Consider the following 12553-nt stretch of genomic DNA (forward strand, 5'->3'; position numbering starts at 1 on the left):
TTAATAAACTAAAAAGTTGACATCTTAATAGGGTAATCCAATTCTCGTACATAACCAAACGCCCAAATAACAATAGATAAAAACTTAAAATTATCCAAATACAACATCAAATGAAATTATAAAGTCCTTAATAGCTATTATATAAAATAATATTATTTATTCAGCTCTACTCCGGGTTTCAGGTCAGCCAAGGCTCTACGTTAGCGTCGACTCCATTTCAGCTTCAGTTATTTTCTCGCCAAGACCTGGCATAAAACGCCAGGGCAACAAAAATATATGCCATGAGTTTTGCAACACAGTAAGAAAACATAACCAACCTACCATTCCTTTTAAGAGAAAAATTAATGAGATTATAAACATGAGATGACAATATAATTGTAAGCATAAATTACAACCATTAAAATAATTTCAATAATTTTAATAAATTAAGTGACACTTGAAATCTCACCAAAGAGATTTAACTTACCAACCACTAAGTATGGAAACGGTTAATTTGAAACCCTCCCTTGGTCAAATATTCAAGTGTTACCAACCGTAACTACCAGGGATGCCCACGTCCGGAGTTATATACCCAAGTAGTGGCATCCGTGGTCTGCCCCAAGGAAACGGTCTGCCAGGGGTACGTAACCTCCCTGTGTGCCACCAGCACATCCACCCTTATTCCAAAACCAAATACCGAAAAGGGTTCAAATAAGTCCCGTGCCATCTTAGAGTTTCGCAACACAATTTACGTGAGAATTCTCAAAACCAGGGCTCACCCTGAACAACCGGTGTTAACCGTCAACCCTTAATTCCGTACAGTCTTTAAACCAAGACTCACTCCGAACAACTGGTATTAACCGTCAATTGTTAACTTTGTATATGCCGTTAATCATTTCAGTTAATTTTGATATTACTCACAAATAATTCCAAATTTTAATCACAATTGATGTTATATCAACTCATTAAAATTCCCAACATAAAATATTGCACATGTCACACAATAATAAATAAATGTACAGCATTTAAATAAGCAATTTATTTAAACCATGGTATGAAATAATAGTTTAGATACAGAGAAAATAAACCAAAGTCACACACGTGCATGGATCTTTAATTTACAAGATTAGACTACCACAATATTAAATAAACCACAATACACCCATACATGGATTACTAATTTACTATATTTGATGAATTGGACCAACACAATAACTGATTTTTATCCGAATAAATAATTAAAGTCATGATCTTAAACCTGTCTAGAAATTTTCAGGTTATACCTTAGGTAATAAAAATTATAAATAAATTATTTATACAGTTCTAAAATTCGTGAAAATGTACAGAATATTCAATAAATATGTTTGGGTCATTTTTCAGAAATAAATTCCCAAAAATAAGTTGTAAATAATTCTGTAAAATTCCCAGAAATTTTTATGACACCGATTTATCACATTTTCTTAAATTAATTCCATACTTAAATTTATAAATCAGATCCACAATCTAAAAATTTAGTATGAAATTAGACTTCTCAAATTTCATATTTTAGTTAGAAATTACCAGATTTGGCTTAGTATAGAATTTTTAATAAGCTTTTAAACATATACTAAAATCTGTCTTATAGTAGCAGATTTAATTATAAATTTGTATAAATTCGTACCAGGCTCAATAATTGTTAAGAAAATTCCTGGATGAACTAGACATCATTCTCAACAACTTTGTAGAAGAAATCATTTCAAAATTTTGAGCATAAAATTGTCTAAAAATTCGTACAAGTTTCTAGCAGATTGAAGAGTTATATAATCAAACCAAATAAAATCTTTAATCATCTTTTTAATGGCACAAATTACACATGCAAGTCTAAATCCAAGATTATATCATGATTTTAAGGCTACTAATAAAGAAATGACCTTCAAATATTTAACATACCAATCACAAATTCACATACAACTATAAACAAAATTTTATCTAAAGTTTTAGCTATGTTAACATATGAACACAAATCTAAATATTTAACAATTAAAAAGAATGAGACGGTTATGAGAGTTTTCTTACTATGTTAGGTTGTTAACGATTTATCGTCCGAATTTGATTTATGATTCTGATCGTAAGATATGATTGTCCTGGCTCCATGATCGTCTTGCTAAAATTTCACATCAATCGGACGCGATCTCACCGTTGATCTGCCATTGGATTCTCTTAGAACTTTTAGTTGTTGATCATCATCTTAGACTCAGAATTTGCAAGATCTAACCCCAAAAATGGATTCTACACGTCGAAAAACCTAAGGGTGGTCATCCCCAAAGTCATAGGACCACTCGATTAACCTAAAGGTACTAGGGTGCACCGTAGCAGCATGGGCCGAGAAACATAGGATAAAATTTAAGCTCATCTTCTCCAAAGCCGTAGCATGCACGAACAGAAGAGACCCAGAAATTTGGTTTCAATGTCCCCAGTTCAAATACTTGTATCTTCTTCATCGTAACTCCGTTTTATCTTATTTTTCTGTCATTGGATTCACCTCACGACCTAGTTTTTGGTTCACTACTCACACGCCTCGTTCCGTCTCTTTTTGCATGCCGTCGGACCTCCAAAATTTGACCAAAAATAAGATTATTTTCCTACCGTCTCGGACATTTCTTCGAACCATCTTTCGGACTCCATAACTTTCTTAATTCTTAACGGTTTTACTTCATTCTTTCGCCAATCTCTTCAACTTACTCCGTACTTCATCTTACATGATCCATTTTTCTCAATTTTCCCGGAATGGATGGTTTTGGCATGCCGAAAGTAAGCCGAAAACCAACTTTTGAAATTCAAAATAAATTTCTCTAACTTTGCTTCTTTCTCCTCCATCTTCTTTCTTCTTCTCTTTCTTCACCTACAACACTTTGTGGATGGTGGTTCTAGATGATAATAGAAATAGGTGATGGTGGTGGTGCCGGTCCGACGGTGCGCCAATGGTGGTGAAATTCGCGGGTTGGCGATAGTGTGGGTTGAGGCCATGGCTATGGAGGTTGGGGAAGGAGGAAAAACATAGATAAAGGAGAAAGAGAGTTTTGAGAATGAGAGGTAGAGGGAGAGGGAGAACCGAGAGAAAGAGAGATATCAAATTAGAAGAGAAGCAAAGTGAGGAAGATGAAAAGAAATAAAAAATAAAAAAAAAAAAGAGAGAAATAGAACACTTGGTGGCATGGCATCAGCATGCTCACCACGTTGCAGGTGGAATGCAAGAAAACCTGGGGTAGCAACCCATGGTTTTTGATTGGGTTTTAGTACAGCAAATATATGGTTTCAGTGTAATTTGATTACCAAAAAAATATAGAGAAAAATATAATAAAAATATCATACGGTTCAGAAATTAATATTGAGTAATAATATAAAGTCAAAAATATTTTATTTTATTTTGTTTTGAATAAATTTTCAGTATAAAAATATACAGACTATTAAATTCAAAATATTGTGAATAATTATTTAAGAAAATTAAAAATATACATATTATTTTTATTATATAAAAATACGGGGTTTCACAGTGTATTTATCTGAAATGTGATTTGGTATGATTTAATTAGATTAAAATGAGCTTAATCCCACAAGTTGCATTATTTGCAACCTTACCATTATAGTGGGCCACTATCAAAACCTTGGTTGGAGCCTTATCACACTTAGACAAAACATCTTCTTCAGCCATTTTGAGAGGCACAACTGACCAAGAGAGAGAGAGTGAGAGAGAATTGAATTCAAATTGGTGGCTTGCTTGAAATTGGAAGAATTGAAGAGAGGATTGCAAAATTGAGTTTATATTCTTGAGTTTAAAGATTTAAGGTTGGTGTTTCACCCTCTCATTTGTGTATTTGAGTTGATTCTTACATGCTTCTTGAGCCTCAAGTGATTCGAGTCTAGAATTGGCTTAATGTGTTGAATTGTAGCATAAATCATGCATGCATGCTTATATCCTAGCATTTTGAGGTTGAATACATAGAATTTGGTACATGCATATTCATATTTTTGCATTGGACCATGAACTCATCTTGGTTTTGAAGGAATTGGCTCATTAGAGCAAGTATTGGAAGCTTTGAATTGGTTTAACCTCATGCATGTTCAATTGAAGTTATGTTCTTGAGTTTTGGTTTGAAATTGAGTTGAATTGATCTTCCTTTGGGGCTTTGATTTTACAATTGAGCTTTGAATCATGTTAAACTATGAGTTTTGATGTGTTTTCCAGCAAACTAGCCCAAGAGGATCGAAATTTATGTTTTAAAAGTTGAATTTGAGCTTGAGGTTCAAATCTGGGAATTCTAGATTTTGAACTCACGCTTGAGCAGGGTGACTGGCGCTCGAGCGTGAAATTCGTGCTCCCAGTACTTTGCACTGTTTTGAAGTCCACTCGAGCGGAATAATTGACGCTCGAGCGGGACATTGTGTCTTATGCTCGAGCGGGTGTCGAGCACCCAATCGAGCGTGATTTTCACCTATCGAGCACTTTTGACTGTTTTGCAGAACACTCGAGCGGGTAAGTCTATGCTCGAGCGGAAACCTTTGTCTGCATGTCCGCTCGAGCGGAGTAACCTATGCTCGAGCGTGACCCCTGTTTTCTAAAAATTCTGAAAATGCTTTTAAAGTGCATCTTTGCATCCTCATCTCATCCTAGGCATTATTAGGCCTAGTTTAAGGAATCTTAATGAGGATATAGATGTAGAACCACACCGAGGCAAATTAGGGATTAAGTTATTATTTTCCCAACCGTGTAGCTTAGTGTGTGTTCAATCTGTAAACTGTGTAGGATTGGCAACTGGGGACGCGCTCTAGCTTTACTGTAGCCCAGAACTCTGTGAGTAACAACTATGTAAAGATATGTTCAAAATGATTATCTTCTGAACAATTAAACTGTACTGCTTTCTGAACTGATACTGTTAATTGAATGAATGTATGTCCTATATTCTGAACTATATTGTGGCATCCTTAGCAACTACTGTTTACTGTTACTGTTACAGAGATCTCTGTCGGTTCCCTTGTTGGAACCACTACTGTTTACTGATTGATGGTCATCATTTACTGTTCGGTCTTTTAAGACCTACTGTTTACTGTACTGTTATGCTAATGAATATACCACATATGACTGAATGACTGATATACTGAATTAACGAACTGTTTTCACTACTGTAAGGACATTCATTCTTAACCTCTTTACGCATGACGTTATTCACTAGGCTTTAGCTCACTGCTCATATATATATGTAGGTGTACAGGCACCAGGCTGCGGCTAGAAGCATCGGGGTTAAGCTCCAGTTTTGTCAAGCCAACCAATGTGCCTCACTGCGAGGTTCCGAGCCTGTCAAGCTAAGGCTATGGGGTGTTTTAGTTTCCCCCCCTTCTGTTCTGTTTTGTAAACTGTAGACTGTTACCGTACTGTTTAATAGGGATTAGGTCCCTGAACTGAATGATTGTATATATGTACATACTGTTTGTCACTGACTGCATATACGTATGAAAAAGTCTTTTGCATACAGACTGTCACAGCTCATTGGACATTGTTTATTTACTGTATTGGCTTATGCCAGGTGTAGACAAGCCCGCGGGGGGACCTCGCTACAGCTCGGACTCGACTTTTTGTAGTCACGGTTCTAAGTCTGAACCAAAGAGTCCAAATCCAGCAAATCGTTTTGAGAAAACAGATTTTTGAAAGAAGTGTCAAACATGGACTGCTTTGCCAGATACAGAGTCGCCACCTAAATATTTTATTTTGGGAAATTTAGGAAACCCTGACTCGGTGCCAAAAGGCCACGCGTCCGTCATCACCAAAGTTGCCTCGGCTCGGGAACTTGGGTACGATTGGGGAAGGTCACTTCGTGAGCACCCCCGCTCGCCCGGTCATAGACCGACCTCTACTAACCATGATATCAATTTTTGAAAACATTGTGAGTTCTTATTCCGGTTGTTAGCCTAGGTTACTATGTGATGCGCACAGCATACAAATATAGACCAGATCGCCTGAATTGGAACAAAACATTTCATGTTTATTTTTGAAAGAGGTTTTGCTACCCGCAGGTGGGCTTGAAACATTTGATGATCTATTCCAATTCAGATAACCTAACCTTCACCCACAGGCATTCAGGCAGTTATATCACATAAGCACATAGCCTCATGGTAAGCATGCTATTCATGGCATTCACTCACACGCATGCAAGAATGCTAAAGCATAGAACTTACCGAGTACTCCAAGCCAAAACAAAAACTGTATTAGAAATCATGCATGACCCTAAGTATACAGAAATGCCTAATGCAACACATGCAAAATGCAACTATAGCAGGCTCGGCTGTCCTAAGATGGTATATGAAATGCTACAACTATCATGTATTCAATTTAGAATCGAAAGTACAATGCAGTTAGTATGATGCGCCGAGCCCGGTGCATGCGATACAGATGAATGAATGCAAACATACTGTCATACTGTATGCTAATTTAAACATGCCCTAATCTAACCATCATAAGCAGATAAATAAAAGGGAGAAAGACGTGGGGTTGGAAGACATACATCACACTCACTCACACTTATTACAGTTGTGCCCTCACTCGGAGGGTCCAAATAAATAATACAGTCCAAATATTACAGTCCCCAAATAAAAGAATATTACAGTCCAAAATATTACAGAATTCTAATTAATTAATGAATTAACTAGAAAGCAAATAAACTGGCGTGCAAGCCAGGGACTGCCTTGCTTCTGGTGGATGATGCATGTCCGGACTGTCTTGCGCGGAAATCCACCGGAATGCCCCAATTAGCCTCTGTTTACACCTGTTATTCTTAAAAAGCGTGCCAAGTCCCGAAAATTTGCTGATTCCTGGTTTTGCTGCAACAGAGAGCAGGAAAGGGGCATAGCAATGTATTTGCACAAATATATGCATGTCTCGATCCTCGTGCCACCAATCACGCATACCGAGGCATGATGGCCGAGGAGTCGAAATGCACAACTCAATATAGGATGAATGCACATGAAACTACAGCTAAAACCTAACTCCATCATGGATAATCCGGAGTGTCGGTGACTGGGGAATTGAGACAAATTCCGTCACTCGGAGTACGAAATGTACCTCGTTTCCCGTGCCCAGGCTAACTCCTATTTCGGACACGATGCAATATGCATGATATGCATGAAATTCAACTAAGATACAATCCTAACGTACACAATGCTATGAAATGAGATGCCTCAAAATGCGTGCACGCAGGCACGCAAACCGAGAAAATGCAGAATGCTATGAAAATGAAATGCCTCAGAGTGCGTGAACACGGGCACGCAAACCGAGAAAATGATGTGTGTCTCGAAATGTGTGCACGCGGGTACGCAAACTGAGGCGATGATATGTGTCTCGAAGTACATGCACGCGGGCATGCAAACCGAGGCGATGATATGTGTCTCGAAGTACGTGCACGCAGGCATGCAAACCGAGGTAATGATATGTGTCTCGAAGTACGTACACGCGGGCACGCAAACCGAGGCAATGCTAGAATATGATGAAATGATATGGGAATGACAAATGGGCTTATACCAACATGATTGAGCCTCAGCCACACTCACATGGGATGCCGTCGGATAAAAATGAAGTGCCTCGAAATGCATGCACACTGGCACGCAAACCGAGGCGATGCGAAAGCGATGCGAATGTCATGAAAAATGCAACATGGACTTATACTAACATGAGAGAGCCTCAGCCACACTCACATAAGATGCCGATGGCAGAAAATGAAGTGCCTCGAAATGCGTGCACACGGGCACGCAAACCGAGGCGATGACAGAATGATATGAAAATGACATGAAAATGACAAATGGGCTTATACCAACATGAGAGAGCCTCAGCCACACTCACATCGGATGCCGGTGGCAGAAAATGAAGTGCCTCGAAATGCGTGCACACGGGCACGCAAACCGAGGCGATGACAGAATGATATGAAAATGACATGAAAATGACAAATGGGCTTATACCAACATGAGAGAGCCTCAGCCACACTCACATCGGATGCCGGTGGCAGAAAATGAAGTGCCTCGAAATGCGTGCACACGGGCACGCAAACTGAGGTGATGCTAAAATGTGATGAAATTTGGCAAAAGTGATATGCAAGCATACTAATGGAATTTCAGCACTAAAATATGGGGGAAAATAGTCCCGAAATGAAGCGAAATGACATGAAATGCAAGGAAATGTCCCGAAATGCGACATTAGGCACCCGAAATGGCCTATAGCTATGCCAAACATGTACAATATGGACATGCAATGCAAAGACAGAAGCTAGAAAGTCCCAAAATATGTACTTTCACAGTTATAAACATGGCCAAACAGCAAGTATAAGTAAGGGAAAAAAAGCATGCAAGAATAGGGGCCAAAAGAGGGGTAATGAGGCAAGTGGTATAAGAAAAACTCAAACTGAAAAATTTCCTTCTACAACACTGAATATGGACCAAAAATATGAACATTTACAGTATATGGCAGACCTCAAATCAGTATACAAACATGCTAAAAATGTGATGCAAAACAAGGCTCAAAAGGTGCTATAACATGAAGTATATAAAATAATCACCAAACAGAAAAAAAGTGTGAATGAAACATGAATTATAGGCCAAAATAAGGCCACTTTTAGTTCGGACCAAGAGCCAAAAACAGAAGCAAAGAGGGCTATCAATTTATGCAAAAATGGGGCCAAATAGGGGATATAACTACAAGTGACACATGGAAACACCAAACAATGTTGAGCCCTTCTCCAATGTTGAAGAGAGGCTCAAAATAAGCCTTATATCAGTTTATAACATGCTCAAAAACAGATTGCTCATGGGCCAAAGATAGCATGCAAAATCATGACATACAAGATGATCAATGAAGCAAGTATATTATGGAGGGCTCAAACAAGGTTGAGCCCTTAATGAGAAGTGAAGATGAGCTCAAAACATGGCCCTTTTCAGTTAGGGCCGGAGCTTGAAACCAAAAATAAGTGGGGCTTAGAAATAGATCAAGGAAAAGGGTCAAAAGGTTAAAAGTGTAACTTACCCTTGAAGATTCAAGCTTTTGTTGCTTCTTGGATGGATTTGCAGCTTCTTTTGCCTTCTAGAAACCTTCCTTGCTGCTGGAGGTGAGGTGGTGGTGGTAGAGCTTGGTGGTGTAGAAGGAATGAAGGTTAGGGACTTAGGGTTTTTTGAAGAATTGAGAGGGAAGAAGATGGAGTTGGCTATGGAGCTTTGAAGAACAATTTTTCTAACCCTTACAAAGAAGGCCACCAGCTGGTTATAAGGGTTCAAAATGGAGTGTAAAGGTGGGGGAGAAGGAGGGCAAAACTCCCCCACAAAATATCTCCCGGATACAGAAAATATCTGGGGGATATTGCCCCACAGCTGTAAAGGGCACAGTGCAAGGAAGCAGGCCGGCCTCACACTTTTGCTGGAGGTGGCCGGCCGGCCACACCCCCTAGCCGGCCGGCTAGGGGTCAAAAGGGTCAAGGTGATTTTCTGGCCGGCCAGCTACTGGGGAGGTACCTCTATGTGTGTACAACACAACCATGTAGTTGAAATTCCAAGAAAGTGGGCCCAAGGGGTTCAACAATGGCTCGGAAAGAGGGGGTCAAAAGGGTCAAGTTGATTTACTGGCCGGCCATGAACTTTTAGGGGCCTCTCATGTGTGTACATCACAGATATGTGGTTCAAAATTCAAGAAAAATGGTCCAAGGGGTTCAACATTAGCCCGGAAGAAAGGGGTCAAAAGGGTCAGGTGACCTTAATGGCCGGCCACCAACTTTTAGGGGCCTCTCAGATGTGTAGATCACAGATATGTGGTTGAAAGTTGGCAACACTAGCTCCAAAGTATTCAACATTAGCCCGGAAGTGCGAAAAACGGGCGCCGGGAGGCTCTGGAAGAGAGATAACTGGTTGTTGCAACAATTGCTGGCCTCCCACCCTTCAGTGACCTTCCCTGTGATAAAACAGAGGTACCTGCCAAAAATGAACGAAAACCGTTGTAAAACGAACGTTCCGGGGCCAAAACACACAGTTCGGGGTCCCGAAAATGGGCTGTTAAGCACCGAAAATGGTATTCGACCTCGAAGTGGGTTTCTTATCCTCCAGTGTCCCTCAAAAGGGAGCAAATAGGAAGTATGCCAAAAATCAGAGCAATAGGAGATGGTTAAGCAGTCCCGAATCGAGGCACACGGCCTGACGGCTCCGAAAACCGGGAACCGGACTCCGAAATGGGAAAAATGGCCTACGGCCACCAAATGTAGCCTACGGACATTGAGAGATGGTCTACAGGACCTCTCCCTCCCCTCAGGAAAAGAAACAGAGAAAACCGAGTCTGGTTCGCAAACCGAGACAAGGCACAGAAAAGGGTTCGGGGGTCCGGAGGCAGGGCTCACGGCCGCAACTCCGAAACTTCTGAACGAGCACATCATGCAACATCACCAAGCGCTCAATTGGTGACGTCTGAGTCTTAAGGTCGGTCAAAAATGGGGTGTTTACAGTTGCCCCTCTTTGACAGAACTCGGAAGTCACAAGTGACGGGAGTGAATGTCAAAGCCCAGAGACGACCCATTTTTGACAAGGCCGAAGACTTAGACAAACATACAGGATAAACAGAGATGCGCCCGCAGGCATGCCCGCAGGCAGGGGGCAAAATGCAAAATGATACGCAGAAATATTTTGAAGATTGGACTTATACGCTACGCGAAGCCGATTTGAAAGTTGGACTTATACGCTACGCGAAGCCGATTTGAAAGTTGGACTTATACGCTAAGCGAAGCCGGTTTGACGAGTGGACTTATACGCTACGCGAAGCCAATTTGAAAGTTGAGGATTCATGCAATGCACTGTAATGTAATAACTGAAATGCAATGTAATAGCTAGGAAATGAAGGTACCTCACAGGGGCAATTGGTAATGACTTACCTCATGCTGCTGGGGATCTCTCGCTTCTTCTTGGTTGAACCGCAGGTACTACTTTTCTCCCTGACTATGGTCGCAGCTTTCCCTATTCTCCAACAGGGTGACAGACTAGGTTGGATCAGTATCCAGAATTGAGGTGCATACAGATGCTATCTCAATCTATGGGGCTGCCATACAGATTTCAAGCCGAGGATATACCCTTGGGTATTTAAACCAGACTTTAGTCTCTGAAATCCCGAACCTTTGCGTTCTAGGCATAAGCCATTCGAACTCTAGTTTCCACCGTCTCAGTTGGTCTCCTAGGAACTCACCGAAAACACAGGCAAGTGGCTATACCAGACCATGACGAGTCGTTCGGGCACGACAAACACCAAAGGAATTGCACCTTTAGAGAATTTAAGGTCTCCTAGACCGGGGAGTGCACAAGACAGTGCGATGCAGAGTGAATGCACAAAACAATGCTAAACAGATGCACAAAATAGTGCGATGCCAAAGGTGTACAAAACAGTACGAGCAAGGTGAATGCACAAAATAGTGCGATACAAATAAGGTACGCAAGATAGCGCGATGCAATGCACTAACAAGTATAGGTGAGATGCGCAAGATAGCGCGATGGAATGCATGCAAAATGCAAGTAAGGTGCACAAAACAGTGCAATGCGCAAGAAAGCGCGAGTGATTTGAAATGCACAGGACAGTGCGATACGCTAAACAGCGCGATTGAAATGCACTAAACAGTGCGATACGCTAAACAGCGCGATTGAAATGCACTAAACAGTGCGATACGCTAAACAGCGCGATTGATTTGAAATGCACTAGATAGTGCGATACGCTAAACAGCGCGATTGAAAATGCACTAAACAGTGCGATACGCTAAACAGCGCGATTGATTTGAAATGCACTAGACAGTGCGATACGCTAAACAGCGCGATTGAAAATGCACTAAACAGTGCGATACGCTAAACAGCGCGATTGATTTGAAATGCACTAGACAGTGCGATACGCTAAACAGCGCGATTGAAAATGCACTAAACAGTGCGATACGCTAAACAGCGCGATTGAAATGCACTAAACAGTGCGATACACTAAACAGCGCGATTGAAAATGCACTAAACAGTGCGATACGCTAAACAGCGCGATTGAAATGCACTAAAGAGTGCGATACGCTAAACGGCGCGATTGAAATGCACTAAACAGTGCGATGCGCTAAACAGCGCGATTGAAATGCACTAACAGTGCGATGAGATACAACCACAAGATGCACAAGACAGTGCTAGTGAGATACAAAGTGTAAGTGCACAAGATAGTGCGAGTGAATGCATGTTCTATGCAAATGAGGTGCATTTTCTATGCAAGTATGGAAGAGTGCATTTTCTATGCAAAAGATACGAGCATTTTCTATGCAAGAAACAGGAGCATATTCTATGCAATATTGAAAGCAAATTCTATGCAGGATCGAAAGCAAGCATATTCTATGCATGAATCATAACGATGTGCGGCACGCATGCGACAACAGTGTATATGAAAATGCACATTCTATGTAGTAGAGGAGCATCAAATATGTACTCTGGTGCCTCTGATTTACCTCTTAGAGGACTTTGCAACACACTCAGCTCAAAAAGGGCACACCCTGTTCATATTGGCGAGAGATAACAT

At 40.7% G+C, this 12553-nt stretch overlaps 1 long non-coding RNA gene across 1 annotated transcript; it reads right to left on the reverse strand.

The window, feature by feature from the left end:
* On the reverse strand, positions 1-3099 carry LOC145801061 (uncharacterized). Its single transcript, XR_014341914.1, has 2 exons — positions 2035-3099; positions 1-245 (listed from the first exon to the last, which is right to left on the reverse strand). It is a non-coding gene; the product is annotated as an uncharacterized LOC145801061 (long non-coding RNA).
* Positions 3100-12553: the final 9454 nt, after the last annotated feature.

This window comes from Camellia sinensis, chromosome 10, assembly GCF_055761805.1.
Source record: "Camellia sinensis isolate YWXY chromosome 10, ASM5576180v1, whole genome shotgun sequence".
Classification (NCBI taxonomy): Eukaryota; Viridiplantae; Streptophyta; class Magnoliopsida; order Ericales; family Theaceae; genus Camellia; species Camellia sinensis.